We start from the raw sequence: 19,482 nt of genomic DNA on the forward strand, positions 1-19,482 counted from the left end.
TCGCCAGCAGATAAGGCTATCTACTATCAACCATCATCCTGTTTAGTCATCTAACAAGAAGAAATGAATATAAAATTCCAGCAATAAGAAATGAACAAAAGATTGGAGCTGAAGACCTTAAGTACTTGCTTTTAGTCCAACGATCAGATAACTAGAACCATTTGCATTACTTATGCAGCGTGAGGTTTTTATTACTTTTACCTAAATATGTTTCTTTCTGTTAATAACAAACATATTTTTAAGCCTGTTTTTTTCTCAATCTGCCTTTAAAGAAAGGGTTTTAAATTGTTTTATATTTGTTCAAGTTAAGATTTTTAAGAACTTCATTTGAAATCTGTGATAAAAATTTACAACTTGATTTTTTTATAAGTCAACAACCTGCAAGCACCTATTAAAAAAAAGGTCTTAAGTAATTTTAAAATACCCAAATAGGTAGAAAGAAGGAAATAACAAAAGATATGAGAATAAACTGGTGAAATAGGAAATGAACAAAGAAAAAAAAATCAGTGAAACCCATAGTCCTTTAAAAAGCTCAATAAAATTGATAAGCCTCTAGATAGACTAATCAAAAAGAAAGACAAAAATTACACTTCATTCTAACATCACGAAGGAAAGAGGAGACATTATAGGTCCTAAGTCATTAAACATATATAATTTTATGCCCAATAAATTTGACAGCTTAAATGAAGTAATCAAAATGCTAGAAAGACAAAAATTACCAAAACTGAACTAAGAAGAAATAGAAAATAAGAATAGTCCTACATCGGTTCAAGAAATTGAATCTGAAATAAAAACCTTCCCACAAAAACAAAATAAAAATAAAAAATAAAACTCCATGCCTAGATGGCTTTAAGGTAAATTTTATCAAGCATTTAGGGGAGAAATAACATGAATCCTCCATAAATTCTTCCAGGAAATCAAAGAGAAAATACTTCACAAGTGATTTTACAAGGTTCATATTACCCTGGTATCAAATTCTGACAAAAATTACAATAAAAGAAAACCACAGAAACAATAATCCCTCATTAATACAGATGTAAAAATCCTTTAAAACATTTTTAGCAAATCAAATTCAAAAGCACACAGGTTTATTTATAATGATAGAGTGAGTTCATCTTGGGAATAACAAAAGCTTACCATTCAAAAATCAGTCTATGTAATTTGCCATATTAATAGAATAAAAAGGAAAAACCAGATCATTCCAATAGATAAAAGAAATTCATTTGACAAAATTCAACACCTATTCAGGATAAAAACTCTCAGCAAACTAGGAATAATGGATAACTACTTCAACCTGATTAAGGGCTTCTAAAACTAACCTATAATATCACTTATAATAGCAGAAAAATATTCAATACCTAGGGATAAAATGAACAAAATATGTATAAGATTTATACTCTGTAACCTATCAAATACTGTTGAGAAGAGACCCAAATAAATTTAAAAATTTATCACCTTCATGGATTGGTAGTCTCCACTGACAGTTTCAGTACAAAGTCAAAAATCAAAAAATTCCATCAAGCTTTTTTTTCAGGTTCTTAAATTTATACAGAAATGCAAAGGAACTAGAAAAGCTAAAGAAATCTTAAAAATAGGGAAAGGGTCAGAAGACCTACACTATGTAATTTTAAGACTTACTCTAAAGCTATGGTAATCAAGACAGTATAGTATTGCCAAAGCAAATAGATCAATGGAACAGAATAGGGTGCATAAACTGACCTGCATTTGACCTCCTAAAACAGTGAATTGATTTTTGACAAGGTGTCAAGTTAATTCAGTGAGAGAAAAAATATTCAACAAATGATTCTGGAAAAACTATGCATCTCTATGGAAGAAAATTAACACCTTACCCCATGCCATATGCAAAATTAACTAGAAAGATGATAGGCCTGAATGTAAGAGCTAAAGTTATTTAATATTAAACTTTAACAAAAGAAAATATCTGTAACACTGCGCTGGGTAAAGACTTCTGAACCAGACACAAAAAACACAAATATCAGAGAAAATCAACTGATAAAATGAACATCCTAATGAAAAATTTTGTTCTTTGAAAGACATAATTAAAAAAAAAAAAAAAGCCAGCCACAGACTAGGAGAAAATTTCATATAATATATACTTGACAAAGAATTTGTATCTAGAATATGTAAAGAACTCTTTCCACTCAAAATAAGACAAACAATCCAATTAAAAATGGACAAAATATTTAAACAGACACTTCACCAAAGAAGATATACAGTTTGGAAGTAAGCAAATGAAAAGATGGTCATCACTAATAGGCTGGAAAATAAAAATGACAGCCACAATGAAGTATTCTCTATAACGCCTAAACTAGAAACAATTGACAATATCAAGTGTTAGAAAGGATGCGGAGGAACTGGAACTCATATTGCTGGTGAGAAATCAAAATGTTACCGTCACTTTGGAAAACAGTATGGCAGTATTTTATAAAGCTAAACATACAGTTACCATACACTTCAGCAATCCCATTTCTAGATATTTACCCAAAAGAAATAGAAACATATATCCATACAAACATTTCTACACAAATAATTCATAACAATAAAAACTGGAAACAATTCAAATGTCCACCAGTTAATGAATGGACAAGCAAACTGATAATATTAATGGCTACATAGTAATAAGAAAGTATTAATGTACACAATATGAATGAATATCAAAAACATTATGCTAGGTTTAAAAAGGGTCAAACAGAAAAAACTATATACTACATGATACTACATGAAATTTTAAATATAATAAAAATGCAACAATAGAAAGCAGATCAGTGAGTACTTAAGGATAAGGGTTAGGGGAGAGGATCAACTGCAAAAGGACACAAAGAAACATTTTAGGATGATTGAAACATTGTGTATTTTGACTGTGATAGTAGATCTACAACTGTGTACAATAAACTTCATCAAACTGTACACTAAGAATATATGATTTTTGTTACATGTATATTTTACATTAATGTTGTCTGGAGAAAACACCATACAGACAAACTTGATATACATACATTATTTTTGATAAGATTTCATACTTGATTACTAAAGTTCACCATTATAGGCTGATAGGAAATTAACTAAGATTGAATTTTACCTATTTTGAAATCTTAATATGGGAGAATAGCAGTTTATAATAATTTGCTGTTAAATGAATTTCAAAAATTATTTTGGCCTCAGGTTTCCAGAAATAAAAACGAAAGTTGATTTAATAAAACAAAAATTGGAAAAGATATCAATTTAAAATACATGTCACAAATAGGCAAATAAAAAACAATTTGAGGGGAAACAATTTGCTATAAGTGGATTAATTACTTTCTACTTCTAATGATTTGGGGATTTCCTAGACTCATTCTCAATGACTAGGGGCTTTTCTAAACTCCTTCTCAGGTGCCCCTGTGCTTATGCAAGAAGGCTCTTGAAATAGTACTCTAGGATATTAAAAGCTAAACATTTCATCACGGTAAGGGTCTTACACCTAGAAAGACAAAGAGCTTTTTATCACAAAAAGTGGGAGGTATGGGGATGAATTAAAATAAAGAAAACAATGCACGTTTCTGCAAAAACTTTATTTTCAAAAAGAACCATTTTATTTTAGATGCTAAACTCATCAATTCAAAATTTTGTTTTCAAAAGATTCCCTCAATAAAGCAATTCATTTCTGTGCTATTTAGTTTGCTGTATTTTTACAAGCACCAGGCTGAGCAAACCATGATTGAGAGAAGCCATCTTATGCACATTGCTGTTGTCCCACATCATTCAGAACAAACCTTTTTAGATCGTTAACTACCACAGGAGTGCTGATTACACAGGCACCAGCAATTTCCTAACCAATGACCACCTGAACAATGATGTGTTCAGCTTCTCAGACCCTGCAGCCTTTCAAAGGTGAATCATTTCACAGTTTGGAACTAGATCTCCATAGCAACTTCCCTTTGAGGGTTTTAGAATCACCATCCAGTAATTCTATGATCATCAAGCTCAACCATTCCCAATGGTTCTTTTCACAGCAGATGGAAAAGGAAGCCTTGAAATTTTACAGTCTATTTCAAGCAATTCATCTGGCAGCCTATTAGAATTCAAAATATTTCGACCTTCAATCACAAAGCATGTTATCTGAAGCTGTGGTGATCTCAAGTCAAGACAAGCAGACGTTTTAGTCTAATCATCCATGATGAGAAGAGACTGACAAAAACTCTTAATTCAACCACCATCAAAATGCTTATTTTAACTGCATGAAAGTCTTTCAACAGGCAATGAAAACACACCATGTACCATTTTATCACAACCTTCTGTTCAAGGAAAATATGAATTCTGAATATTGACATGGATCTCTGCACTTCTTAGACTGCTTGGAACAGATATGTTTCTTAAAAGTTAGCATAAATCCAATTTAAGAGCACTATTATCCTCTGCTGCAAAAGCTAGAAACCTTAAGCAAATAGCAATGGACTTTTGACAAAGTCAGCTAGCTTAATAAAATCAAGTACATTTGGATTTCTTAAATTTTTTTCAGACTGTTGACAAAGTCAGCCAGCTTAATAAAATCAAGTACATTTGAATGTCTTAAATTTTTTCCAGACTTTTGACAAAGTCAGCCAGCTTAATAAAATCAAATACATTTGGATTTCTTAAAATTTTTTCAGACACAACCTAAAATGATTAATCAGAAAATTAATATCAACTCAGGAAATTAATATCAATTAAAAGGAAAGAATAGATCTCAAAAAAACTTAATTTACAAAAAGTTGTTGACTTTTCCCCAATTCAACTAATTCTCTAGTGATTTCAAAATATACTAGCCCTATTTTTAAAATATTGAATTAAACCACATAAAAAAGCTGTACATTTCAAATTGCTACTAAACTACAGCTAATTTATCCAAACTCTTTTTACACCTAAAGATTCAATGCTATGTAATAATTTCATTAACATTCAGTATTTATTATAGGTATTAGCCAAACACAGGTTTTTATTTCAGTATTTATTATAGATGTTTGGTAGCATATTATAAGCCTATGCAAAAGTTAAAAACACCTATTTTTTATTTATTAATTAAATCAAAACACAGCTCTCTGGGAAGAACTAAACTAATTTTATGAATAAACTAAATCAAAATAAACAGTGGTAAAACAAGACAATTTTAATTTATAAATCCACTCCTTCCACAAAGGAACACTATAAATAATCACCAGTTTCAAAGCCTGGTGGAACTGGTGGATCTGGAAAAGTAAGATAGAAATTTAATTAATTCGTGAGCAAGAAAAAATACAGTAAACATACTCTACTTACTTAAGACAAACATACACTTGATATGATCAAATTGTTATTACTTTCGGCATACATTAGGCCAGCTAACTTAAACTGTCTTTATATGGGCCTATGAACAAAGTACATTTCAAATCACATATATAGTATATATGCTATGTTCTATTCAACGTCTTTAACCTAAGCTTTATATTTGGTTTAAATGTCTAATCACAAAATGAGAAGATGGCAAAATTATTTTATGTTGTAAAACTAGTTCCAAAAAACTTGTACAAACTTGATAAACTCCTGACTTCTGAAACTAAGTACAAATTTACAAAGAAATAAGCAATTTATCAATTATTTCAATAAGAACAAAATTAAAACTTTGCTCCTAAACAGTATTACCTTTTATTTTCAAAAGTTCCACTTCCACCAGAAAGGAATGAGTATAGCAAGAAAGATGCCATATCTTATCCATTTCTTACTTGTCTTATTTTGTATTGGTTTAGTTTATGATCTGAGTTATATAACTTATATTAAAACTACATTAGGTATTTTAAAAAGCAAATGTGAGTAGCGATTTTAACCAAAGATAATGCTTAAGTTAAAAGGATAATGAATGGGCAGAAAATTATATGCACAGGAGTGTATGTATTTTTTAACTGTAAGTAGTTTATTTTACACATATCCAGGATAAAACATTACCATGAAAAGAAAAAAGAAAAAAAAAACTTAAAAACTAAATTCCTAAAATGTAACTTTATGGTTACAGTTTGACAAACTGTGAGAAATGACTGGCTATTATACAATACATTAAAGTTTAAATAAATAGAAATGTTTGAAAATAGTTACGCATAAGTACTCAGTATAGTATACTGACTTCAGTTTATTAAATATTCAAAACTTCATGTCCATATGCTAGATATTCAAATATATATATTTGTTACACTAAAGGCTGATTTATGGGAACCTTATATTAACTCAGGAATACTTCTTTGAAAAACTCTTCAATATCAACAGTTATGGAACCTATAAATATTTTTGCTGAATTATCTGAAAGACAGAAAAAGGTTCATGTGGGATAAACATATAAAGGTTTTTAGACATATCTACTGGGTAACAATATTATAATAAATTTCCTAAAACTACATGCTCCTTACAAAGCAGATTTACTAACATTTTACTTACTGACTAAATCTGAATTGTAAAGAATTTCATCATTTGTCTTAATTGTTCCACTGGGCTTTGAACTTCTTAAGGACAGATATATTATGAATTTTACTAACCCAGACCTTAGGGTTTGACATCTGACATTGTAAGCACTTAATAAATGTTCACTATCAATTATTAGACAGTAGTGATAGCTATCATTGAAACGCTCCATGTTTCTGAAACATTCTGGACTGGCAACTTTTCACTTGCAACTCACATAATGAGAACCAGAAATAGAAAGAGAGTAATTTAATGAGAAAGCATAATAAAATAGAAAAATATCTTGATAGAGCTTAATTTTTACTTTTCTCCTTTCCTCACAAATTTATAAGAAATCTGCTTCTAGGTTATAAGCTAACATAAACTACTGAGTCTAACGGCCTAGGGCAACCTTAAGTTTATTTTATAACATATAATCAAGCAACATACTGTAATTGAAGCACACTGAAAACAGCAGTTACTAGCTAATTAACATTAGCAGAAACATTTTTCTCAATGAAGGTTAAAAAAATCTAAAGATTCGATAATAAAAGTTTGTTATAAATATTATATTTATGTGGGCAACTATTAATATGTTACCTTCAGTCTAATACTGAGACAATTAGAAAACAAATGTATCCATTTCTATTCTTATCAATAGCTTTATCCGCATTTTGACTACAAAATGCTGGGAACGGATAAGTAAAACCAGACTCCTTAGCTTTAAGTACAGCACCAGAAATCCAGGCATATAATCTGAGTACAAATTTGTTGTATGTGTGTTAGTGCTCTATTTCTTCAATCAATATAGCAAAAGTGTAGTTACCACAATACTTGACCTTTGACTGGGGCAGCAATCTAAAGGAAAGAACCTCTAGCAAATGTGTTATTCCTCAGATAAGACAGCAGGATGCAGTATAATGGCTAAAACCTTTTTTCCTAAAGACAGTCATGCAGCTTCAATGACATTCTAAGTCTTCACTGTCCTGTGGACACAAAACTTGAGGAGAACCCTTTTCTACTGGCCTACCTGGCCCTAACTGAATATTCAAGTATGAAAATACAAGTTACACTGGAATTTCTGCATACATCATTTGATCCTGGCAGTCTGGGAAAAGATAGAAATCAAAAGTAGTAAAATAATCTGTTTTAAGAAGTGTCCATGATAAATATCAAAGTTTTAAAAACAAACAAATCCTAACTGCATGTTTTGGTTAAAGAGGTTGCTTAGTAGCAATTGATAAAAGCATTTAAAAATGCACACACCCTTTGACTCAGTACTTTTAGGAAATTATCATTTTAGTACTTTTAGGTATTTATCTCAAAGGAAAACAAATCAGGCAAGAGGACAATGGTACATATAAGGTATGTACAAGGAGGCTGGTATTATCATTCACTCACTCATTCAACAAATATTGAAGAGCACCCCTGTACCTATGGTCTTGGATCTTACATTCTAGTATGGCAAAACAAATAATAAACAAACAAACAAAAAAACCATGATTTGCTAATACTTTATCAGAGAAAATGATGGAAAAGGAGCAACTGGCAACATAGAGGTCACTGGTGACATAAACAAGGGCATTTTAAAATGCTCTTTTGGGAGCAAAACCTCACTGGAGTAGGTTTTTAAAAGGAATAGAATGTGAAGAAGTGGAGACAACCTCTTTTTAGCTTTGTTGTGAAGGCGAACAAAGAAATAAAACAGTAGCTGGGGAGAAGAGGGAATGAGGGCCAAGGGACTCTGTTGTTTTGTTTTTCTTTCATGTTCATTTTTTAAAGATGGGTGATATTGCTGCATGTTTGCAAGCTCATGGGAACCAACTAGAGAGAAAATGTGACACAGGTAAGAGGGCATGACAGCAGGATCACAGTCCTATATGACAGAGGGAAGCAGATTTCATGTGCAAGTGGATGGGGTTAGCCTTGGCAGGGACAACTCACTCGTTATAATCAGAGGGAAAGGTAGAATATATGATGCAAGTGGATGTAGGGTGACAGAACTCAGACAGCAGGCCTCACTCAGCTTCATGGCACTCGCATTTGCTGTTGCCTCTGTTTACAAATATTTACGTGATTTGTTCCCTTACCTCCTTCAGTTATTTACTCAATTGTCAACTTCAGTGAATCTCTCCTTGCCTTTAAAACTACAAACTCCACCCCCCAACACTTACTATACTATGCTCCTTCCCTACTTTTTCTCCTCAGTATTTATCGCCAATCTAATATACAACATACTTTACTTTTTAAACACCTTGTTTATTTTCTATCTCCCTCCTTTAGCATATAAGCACTTTGAGGGCACAGATTTTTGTTTCGTTTGTTCACTATCATATCCTTGAGTGAATAAATTGTGGGAAAAGAGGGAGGTAATTCTTTTCTGACTGCTTCTGTTTTCTCAATAAAATAAGGAACTGAAAGAGGGAAGAAAGAGTTAAATATTTGAAGAACTAAAAATCTGAAATGACCTAAATATCCATCATTTAAGTAAACTGTGGTATGTTCCTATGACAAAATGCTACATAGCCATTAAAAAGAGTTAAGAGTGATCCACATGTATTATATGCAATTTAATTTCTTTTTAAAAATCTCTTTCAATTTCTGTGAAGTACAAATGGGTATTGAGGAAGGTGCACACATATGGCAGCAATGGGCCACTTCACCTACAGTACAAATGTATTACTGTGGTCATAATTATCAGACAGAAAATAATGTTTGTTTCTCCTAAATAAAAAAAAATCCCTGTTTTCATCCCTCAATGCACCATCTTATCAACAACCTTCCCAAGCAGGTCTCTCCAGGTTAGGGCTGTCTTTTTATCCTGTTTGTAAGATGCCATGCAATATCCAAGATGTTTTGAGTTGATTTGATGGTGACAACAAAACTGTCAGTTACTCCATCCCCAATTACCTCATCTAATTGTGGGAGTTAAACTAAAAGTTTTCCATAAATGCCAGAATCTCACTGTTTGTCAAAGAATTTAGTTCACTGAAAAGTGTGTACTGCCTCAGTTAATAAAATGTTCAAAAGTTTCACTGTTAAGTGGCTCCATACAATCTCTAAAAATGCCATTTTTTTGAAAGTCCAGCATCACATCTTTAATAAAATGGGACACTACTTCAGCAAAAAAAAAAAAAAAAAAAAGGTCAATCTTGGCTAATATAACTACTGTATCTGCACATAACTTACTCCCAGAAAAAAATACAACAAGTGCAGTTCTGAGGGAGGGATTAGTTACAATGTGTTGGCATACCAAGACTCTAAGTTAGCAGAAAGTAGGCCACTGGCATCAGAATGAGCTGGCCAATAGCAAAGCCAGACTTGATAATCCAGCCATGAGCTGTGCAATGATGAGCCAAACTGAGACCAGAAGAGTTCAGTCTCTCATGGGTTGCTTCAGATATTTCAGGAAGTATGCACTAGGGCACAGAAAACATGTAGAAAACAGAGCACACAAGATCCAGGTTGGAAAAGGGAGAACCCTAGTTGGAAAATCTGAATTCACCACTTAGCATTAGTGGCCTTTATCTCTCCATGCTATCTGTTCAGTACTCCCAAATAGCTACCTTATCCCTCTATCGAATACCATACTCCTCTGATAACTAGACTGTTCTCATTGATGTAGAACTAGTGGTACTCTGATGTGTAAGAGGGCAAAAATAAGCAAATGACGATTTTCATCTAGATGCTACCACTTACACGTTGGAAGTGTTAAGCAAGTCAAAATCTAAGTCTCCGTTTCCTCATTTGTAAAATGTAGATAATAGTAGTACTTTCCTCTTAGGATTAAATGGATGATTCATGTAGAAGGCCTTGCAGAGTCCTGATCTCAAATGGAACTCAATAAAGGGTACTCAATATCTCTTCTTCTCATTAATACTATCAGAAATGTTCAGGTCTCTAAAGATAGGAATTTAGCTTTGATTTCCAAATCAAGATGACCAAAAGAAAAACTGGGGCTTTGGAGTTGAGACACAGGTATATTCTTTGATTTCATTTCTTCCTCTCTTGTTCTCAACCAGCAGGCTATACTCCATGCAACTAAAGAAGGAAATTCCAGCCTGATTCCATGCTGGCTGCTCAGTTGTCCATAGGATGAAAGTTTTTTATAAAAATCCAAGTATTCAATGTTGGTCTGGTGAACATGAAGACTGACATCTATCAAATTAAATTTAGCATTTAAAAATGAGTGTTTCCTCCTCTGCTTTGAGAGTGGCCTAAGTTTATCCTGCTTTCAAAAGAAAATATGGAAAGGAAAGAATAGTAACTTCACAGTAGAGAAACCTGACCAACATTACCTTAACCAAGCAAGGAAGATCACTAATGGCATGTAGCTATCACGTACTCCACGATATGATGTGAAGTATACTTTACCTCTAAAATATTCTTTCCAAAAACCCACAACCCAATCTAATCATGAGGAAGATATCAGATGAGCCCAATATAAGGAATAGTCTATAAAATATCTGAACAGTGAAGTATGTCAAGGTTATGAAAAATAAAGAAAGACTAAGAAACTATCAGGAGAACAGAGAAGACTAAGGAAACATGACAAGTAAATGTAATGTGATATCCTGGATTGAATCCTGGAACAGAAAAATGACATTAGTGGAAACTGGTGAAATCTAAATGAAGTCTAGAGTTTAGTTAACAGCAATATACCAATGTTGGTTCCTTAGTTTTGACAAATGTATCACAGTAAAATGATAACATAAGAGGTAACGGAAACTGAGTGAGGTGTATATGAGAACTCTATGTATTATTTGTAAAACTTTTCTGTAAATCTAACACTGTTCCAAAATAAAACATTTATTTCAACAAAATGGGCAAGATATTCAGACTATATTAAACAACAAAAGCAAGTTTAAGCATCATATGCATAGTATGTTCTCAAGTTGTTTGAAAAGTAGCTTTCTTTTAAATTATAAAGTAATATGTATGTCTACAATGTATGAAGAAAATACAGATATATTAGCTAGGGTAAATAAGGCTATGGAAGTAAAAGAGATTCCAAAATATTGTGGCTTCACAAACAGAAAAGTTTATTTCTCTTTAATTTCAATCTTAACATAAATGGTCCAGCTTGGTGGAGCAGCTCCCCGTTCCTTGTAGTCATTCACAGATTCAGGTACTTTCCAAGTCATGGCTCTGCTATTCTCTAAGGCACTGTCATCATCTGAATGGTCTGAGTACTTCCAATTAAAACAGCATAAAAGGAAAAGAGCAACTACTAGGAAAGGCACAATGTCTTGAGATCCAGGCCAAAAAGTGTCACATACCAATTCTTTTCACAACCCATTGCAGAAAACACAAACACATATTCTCAAGGTAAACTGGGAAATGTAGTAAAAAAATAAAATGAAATAAAATGTAGTAAAGATGAGCAGCCATGTGCCAAGAAGAAGGAGAGCATGGATTATGGTGGACAACTAGTAATCACCATTAAAATACGTAGGCAAAAGAAGAAATCACCTAGAAATCTATAACCACTGTCAACATTCGAATACTTATTTTTTGAGACTTTTTTCCTATGAGCCTATTTTTTTTTTTTTTTTTTTTGGTTAAACAAACCAGAATGCTTCCATGTATAACCTATTTTTTCACTTGTAGTGTGACAGACAGCTTTCCACTTTAATACAGCCTGCATAGTATTCCCCTGCACTGAATTAATGTGCTAGATCCAATTTCCTCTCATCTGTATTTTATCCATCTTTCAAGTATTTCTTTAAAACCTACCTCATCCAGGAAGGCTTTTGCTATGTTGAGTTTATACATTCATTCTACTGATGCTGATTTATCATTAATTCCCAATGATAGTCTGAAATGCATAATTTAAATATGAGTATAAAGTAGTCTGAGAATTTCAAACATACAAGCTTTATATATTCAACCTATATATTAGTCACTAAGGAAGAAAGTATATTTTTCACATTTTCCTTAGGTAATCTCTACAGTACTTAATAAAGAATTACGCAAACAAACTGATCTTTTAAAGAATTTTTCAGGCTGGGCACGGTGGCTCGTGCCTGTAATCCCAGCACATTGGGAGGCTGAGGCGAGTGGATCACCTGAGGTCAGGAGTTAAAGACCAGCCTGGCCAACATGGTGAAACCTCGTTTCTACTAAAAATACAAAAATTAGCCACGTGTGGTGGCACGTGCCTGTAGTCCTAGCTACTTGGGAGGCTGAGGCAGGAGAATCGAGTGAACCCGGGAGGTAGAGGTTGCAGTGAGCCAAGATTGCGCCACTGCACTCCAGCCTAGACAACAAAGCAAGACTCCATCTCAAATAAATAAATAAAGTATTTTTCATATATAAACAGCAATCAGAAAACATAACACAAGAAAATACCACATTTACAATATCAACAAAAAAGAGACAAGACATCTAGAAATAAACTTTACAAGATATATGCAAAACCAACATGAGAGACCTTTAACACATTTCTAAATGCTCCAATAGTATACTTCAACAAGTAAAAGAACGTATCATGTTTTTGAATGGGAAGATTCAAAACATGTAAGTAAGTTAATGTATGAATGTATTGTCTTCATAATAATAATTCCAATAAGATTTCTACTTGTAGGCTGAAGAAAGCTGATTCTTAAGTTTATATGCAAAAAATAAACAAGACCAAACACTCTGAATATGAAAGGAAATAAGCTTGACAAGATACAGGTTGAACTCCATAATCCAAAAATCTGAAATCCAAAATGCTCCAATATCCAGAACTTTATGAGCTCCAACATGACGCCACAGGTGGAAAATTCCAAACCTGACTTCTGTGACAGCTCACAGTCAAAATGCAAGTGCACAGCACACAGTTTACTCAGCATATCCAAGAGAAAAAAAGACCCTCTTAGCCCTCTTGAGCTGGCATATCTTTTCCGATCATACCCAGACTCCCCCATGCAAGCACATCCACAAAGGGTATAAAATGGCATGTGTTGTGCAGGCTGGACACACAGGTTCCCTGCTGATGTTCCCACATAAGGCCAAGACCTAGGTGCATTACTCACTTGTTTTTCGCTTATTCTGTGCTCTGGGGTGTAAAAATATTCTTGAAAATGTCAAAAAAAGAAAAAAAAGAAAAAAAGGCCCGCTGATGCCCCTACAGCTAACAGTGATAAGAAAAAAAGGAAGTGTTTATCTATAGCACAGAAAGACCTGGAGAAATTGAACAGTGGTGTAAGTGTGAAACGTCCTACAGGAGAGCATGGTGTTGAAATGTCCACCATATATGACATGAAGAAACGAGGGTATAAACTGTTGACACTCTATACCAAAAGTGATGAACAGAAGTTAATGAAAAACAGAAAAACACCAAATAAAGCTAAAAATGGAGATCTCAATCATGTATTGAAAAAGCGGATCCATCAGTATCACAGTGAACACATGCCACTTAATAATATGATCAAAAAACAAGCAAAGATCTACTGAAGAACTAAAAATTAAAGGGGATTGTGAATACTCAACAGCCTGGTTGCAGAAATTATTCAATTTTTAAATGTTGTGGTGATAAAGCATCTGCTGATCACAAATCAATGAAAAATTCACTGACACATTTGCCAAGGTCATCACTGATAAAAATGTGATGCCAGAACAAGTCTATATTGCTCGAGAAAAATCACTACTGTTTGGTGTTATTGCCCCAGAAAGATACTGACTACAGGTAATAAGACTGTTCCTAAGGAATTAAGGATGCCAATAACAGAATACCTGTGCTAGGATGTGCTAATACAGCAGGCACACTTGCTGTGAGAGCCAAAAGCTTGCATCCTTGCTATTTTCAAGGAGTAAACTTCTTACCAGTCCATTATGCTAACAAAAAGGCATGGATCACCACCGACACCATTTCTAATTGGTTTCACAAACATTTTGTACCAGTAGCTCATGCTCACTGCAGGGAAGCTGGACTGAATGACAACTACAAGATTTTGCTACTCTTTGGAAACTGTTTTGCTCATCCTCCAGCTGAAATTCTCATCAAAAGTAATGTTTATGCCATGTGCTTTCCTCCAATGTGACTTCTTTAACTAAGTCATGTGACCAGGGTATCCTTAGATCAATGAAGAGTAAATATAAAAACACTTTCTCAAATAGCATGTAGCAGTGAACAGAGGCATGGGTATGGAAAGTTTTCAAAAGGAGTTTAGCATGAAGGATGCCACATATGCTGTTGCCAATGCTTGGAACACAGTAACTAAAGACACAACCTCTGTCCTGTGACTATATTGAGTGATGATGAACAAGGTGGTGACTGTGAAGGATTCTGTATGTCCAGTGAGAAAAAATGATGCCTGACCTCCTTATATATGCAAAATATATACCTTCAGAGTCTGTCAGCAAGCTGGAATAAGCGAATATCAAAGAAGTTTTTAACATCAATAATGAGGCTCCAGTTGTTCATTCATTGACCAATGGTTAAACGGCCAAAATTGTTCTGAATCAAGGTGATCATGATAATACCAATGATGGAGAGGACATTAATTCTGCAGAAGTACATATAGACCACATGGTGAAAATGTGTGATGGGCTTATAAAAGGACTAGAACAGCATGTGTTCATAACAGAACAAGGAATCACGTCAGTTTATAAAATCAAAGACAGGTTGCTAAGACAAAAAAACATGGTTAACGAGGCAGATGATCTGAAGCAAACATTTTAAAAAACCATCCAGCAGAATGTCTCCTCATGCCTACAAAACCCACTTTCTGGTCCTTCACTTGCCTCTAATGTTTCTTTTCTCCTAAATAAATAAATAAATACAGTATATAGTAACCTTTTTATCAAAACACAGCATCATAGAAGGAGACTGAAAGCCTGCTGCTGTTGGTTGTTGTTGTTGTCTAACAGCTGACATGGCTATTCTGGTGATGCTACTGTGCTGCTGAGTTACCCTGAACACATCATCTTTTCACATATTAATGATATGTTACATTTACTGTTAAGTACTTACATGTAAATAAGTGTAAGAAAATGGCTGCTTAATCAGCAGCATATAAATTCAGAGTCAGGAAGGATGGTGATGCAAAACAACTACAGATTGTCCCCATGAGTGGCTGAGACAGTGACAACTTTGCTTTCTGATGGTTTGACATACACAAACTTTTGTTTCATGCACAAAATTATTAAAAATATTGTATGAAACTACTTTCAGCTATGTGTATAAGGCATATATGAAACATAAATAAATTTCACGTTTAGACTTGAGTCCCATACCCAAGATATCTTATTATGTATAAGCAAATGTTCCAAAATCTGAAAAAATCCAAAATCCAAAACACTTCTGATCCTAAGCACTTCAGATAAGAGATATTCACCTTGTATTACTATATCTTAGTTATATAAAAGGTGTGGCATTAAGAAATTAATATATTGGCAGATTGATGAAACAGAATAGGAAGATCTGAAATGAGCCCAAATACTCACAGGAATCTAGCATATGATAAAAGCAACTCAAATCCATACTTTTTAATAAAAATTATCGAACAACCAAAGAGCTGTTTGGAAATAAAAATAAAAAGGTAGGATCTATGTCTCAGTGCATATGAACTGTAAATGGATTAGAGATTTACAAAGAAAAAAATGAAATCATAAAAGAAAGAAATAGGTAAATTATTTTGTAAGCATGGATTGAGGAAAACCTTTCTGATAACTTAGATCAACTAAAAAGAAATTTGAATAGCACAAGACATCACAAAGAAAGTTAAAGCACAAATGACAAACTTGGAAAAAATATCTGCAACTCATACAACATAGGGCTGATATCTATAAAGAAGTCTTAGTTGTTAAGAAATTTAAAAATGAAAGAAAGAACAATACAGTAAGGGGCAAGCAACATGAACAGGCAATACATTAAAAAAAAAGTTCTTAAATATGAAGAGATGTTCAGTCTCACTACTCATAATGAGAAAAGCAAAGTAAAACTATACCAACATATCAATTCTCAGTGCAAAGATATGTAGGTTTAACACATTCTTCTGACAAGGGCATAGAGAAATAGGCATTCACATACACTGTTGGTAGCAGTACAAAAATGGTATAACTCCTAAATGGGAAACTTAAATATCTACCATAATTACTGATGCATTTTCTCTTTGACCCAACAATCCCATTTTTGTAAACCTATCTCCCATTCACTATACATGTATAAAATGACATATATACTGAATTATGAATTTGGCCTTGTGGCATTATAATACAATCAGAGCAAAAAGAGCAAAAAAAAACAAAAAACAAAAAAAACTGGAAAACACTCAAGTACCCACCAATACTGAACGATCTCAATAAACAACATTACAGCCATACAATGAAATAAAATGTATCTGAGAAGAAAAATGAAAACAAGAACTGTGCGCTGCTGTGGAGGCCCTCTAGGAGATTGCAAATGCCAAAAGTAAGGTACTTCAGTGTACATTGTAGGCTATTTTTCATTTAGGAAAGAGAAAAAAAAAGTTTAATTGCATTTGTTTATGTTTATATAAAGAAAATACAGAAAAATACATAAGGAATAGTAAAAATAAATGCTGTGGGCGTGAAGGGGGACATGGTAGATACAGACAAGGAGTAAGCCTTCTCAGCGTATACCTTTATGTCTATTTTACTTCTGTGCCACATACGTAATTATATATTCAAAACAATTACTTTTGGATTTAAATTTGTATAGTATTTCTCAGCAATTAATATTTGACATATATCTCATTTAATTATGACTATAAACCAAATATGAAAATCATCTCCATTTCACATATGAGGAAACTGAGACTCATGAAGCTTAAATGCTACTCCTTGCACAAAACTAGTAAGTTACGAAGCCGGGACTAAAATCCATGGACCTATTTCCAAATATTGGGTTACTTCTATGTTGAATATATGAAATTCTACCTTCAAAGGCAGTAAGTACTGCTTCAAATGATTTACATGAAAGTTACAAGCACAATATTAAGAACAGATTTTGATCAACCACACATTAGTAATTATCAAAGAGTAATGTGGAAGCATTCCTATTTTAGTACATTCAGCAGTATTCCAAAGGAAAAGAATATACCTTAGCTCTAGGAATAATGGGTGTATATCTAATAATAGGTTATGTTTCACAAATCAATTTTGAAAACTTCTTACATTAGAAAGTAACTCTGGGTCAAAGGATATAAAATTTCAATTAGACAAGAAGAATCCATTCAAGAGCTCTATTGTACATAACAGTAAGTATAGTTAATACTATATTTGTATCCTTGAAAATTGCTAACAGTAGATTTCAGGTGTTACCCCAACCAAAAAAATGACAAGTAGATGAGGTAATGTATACATTAAACACCTTGATTCAGCCAATCCACAATGTATACATATACGAAAACATTATGTTGTACAACATAAATATATAATTTATACTTAAAAATGTATGTATATACAGAAAAATAATTCCTGATCCAATGTCATTTAGGAAACTGACAAGACAGAACAGCTTCAGCGTGTGTTTACAATAACACCTTCTCTTTTATTTCAGAAAAGTGTTCCTAAAGTCTAAAACACAATGCCCCCTTTTATCTCTACCCACATTCACCCAAGTCAATGTTTTCCCCTAAAATGAAAATTCTTTTTCTTTTTTTTTTTTTCTTTTGTGAAGACAGGGTCCTGGCTCTGACTCTGTCGCCCAGCCTGGAATGCAGAGATGCAATCGCAGCTCACTGCAGCCTTGAACTACTGGGCTGAGGTGATCTTCCTGCCTCAGCCTACTGAGTAGCTGGGACTAGAGGCACCCGTCACATACTCGGCTAACTTATTATTTTTTAAAATTTGTGTAGATATGGGGTCTCACTGTGTTGCCCAGGCTGGTCTCAAACTCCTGACCTCAAGCAGTCCTCTCAACTTGGTCTCCCACAGTGCTGGGATTATAGGCATGAGTCACCACACCCAACCAAAAATGGTTTCTTGAAAAAAAATTACCAGTAAACTCGTGGGCCACACCGTGCATTATCTAAATTCTTCCTCATGCACATGTTTATGGCTATCTAAATTCTAGATGCGCTCTAAGTCCAGGAGTTTTCTCAATCACAGCACATGTGTACAAACAAATGAAAATAGTTGTTAGCAGTTTGTCAATCCCTGATTTAGAATATTCACATATAATATTATTGATATGACTGAACTAAAATCTACCATCTTGCTAGAATTTTCTACTTGTTCCAGCTATTCTTTCTTTCTTCCTCTTTCTCTGACTTGTGCTAAGGATTTTTTTTATAATTCCATTTTATCTCTTCTATAGATTTGTTATTATGCCTCCAATTCAAAACTTCCAGTAGTTGTCTAAAGGTTTACCACATACATTTTTCATTAGTCTGAGTCCACCTTTAAATGATATTATAAGTATCCCTTATCCAAAATGCCTGAAACCAGAAGTGTTTCAGATTTCAGATTTTTTTTGGATTTTGGAATATGTGCATCATACTTACCAGTTAAGCATCCATAATCTAAAAGTCCAAAATCTAAAATGCTCCTACAAGAATTTCCTTTGAGCATCGTCAGCCCTCAAAAAGTTTCAGATTTTGAAGCATTTTAATTTTGAATTTTTAGAGATACTCAGCCTACACACCACTTCAGATGTGCTATGTGCTCATTCATTCATTCATTCATTCATTCATATTTCACACGACAACTGCAAAGTTGAGTAGTTTCAAAAACTGTATGACCCTCAAAGCCTATATTTATTATCTAATCTTTATATAAAAAGTTTGCTGATTCTTGTTTCAGAACAATTAACCATAAAATATCAATTTTTTCCTTCATTTATTCCATGTGCCTAAATAACTTGCTTTAATATTTCTTGTAGAGTAGGTCTACTGGCAATGAATTCCTAGCCTTTGTTTGCCTATAAAAGACTATTTCCGTTTCATTTTTGAAAAATATTTTCATTAGGTATAGATTTCTGGGCTGAGTTTTTTTCTTTCAGCACTTCAACAGGGTCATTCCACAGTCTCCTAGCCTCCATAATTATGAAAAGTCAGCCATCACATAAACTTCCTATCATTGTTCTCC

General features: G+C 33.3%; 1 protein-coding gene across 2 annotated transcripts in view; it reads right to left on the minus strand.

Moving 5' to 3' along the window:
• Positions 1–19,482, minus strand: part of LOC105483215 (Obg like ATPase 1) — a 170,679-nt gene that overhangs the window by 95,350 nt on the left and 55,847 nt on the right. The gene's annotated exons all lie outside the window — the stretch shown is intronic.

The sequence above is a fragment of the Macaca nemestrina genome, chromosome 11 (assembly GCF_043159975.1).
Source record: "Macaca nemestrina isolate mMacNem1 chromosome 11, mMacNem.hap1, whole genome shotgun sequence".
Taxonomy (NCBI): Eukaryota; Metazoa; Chordata; class Mammalia; order Primates; family Cercopithecidae; genus Macaca; species Macaca nemestrina.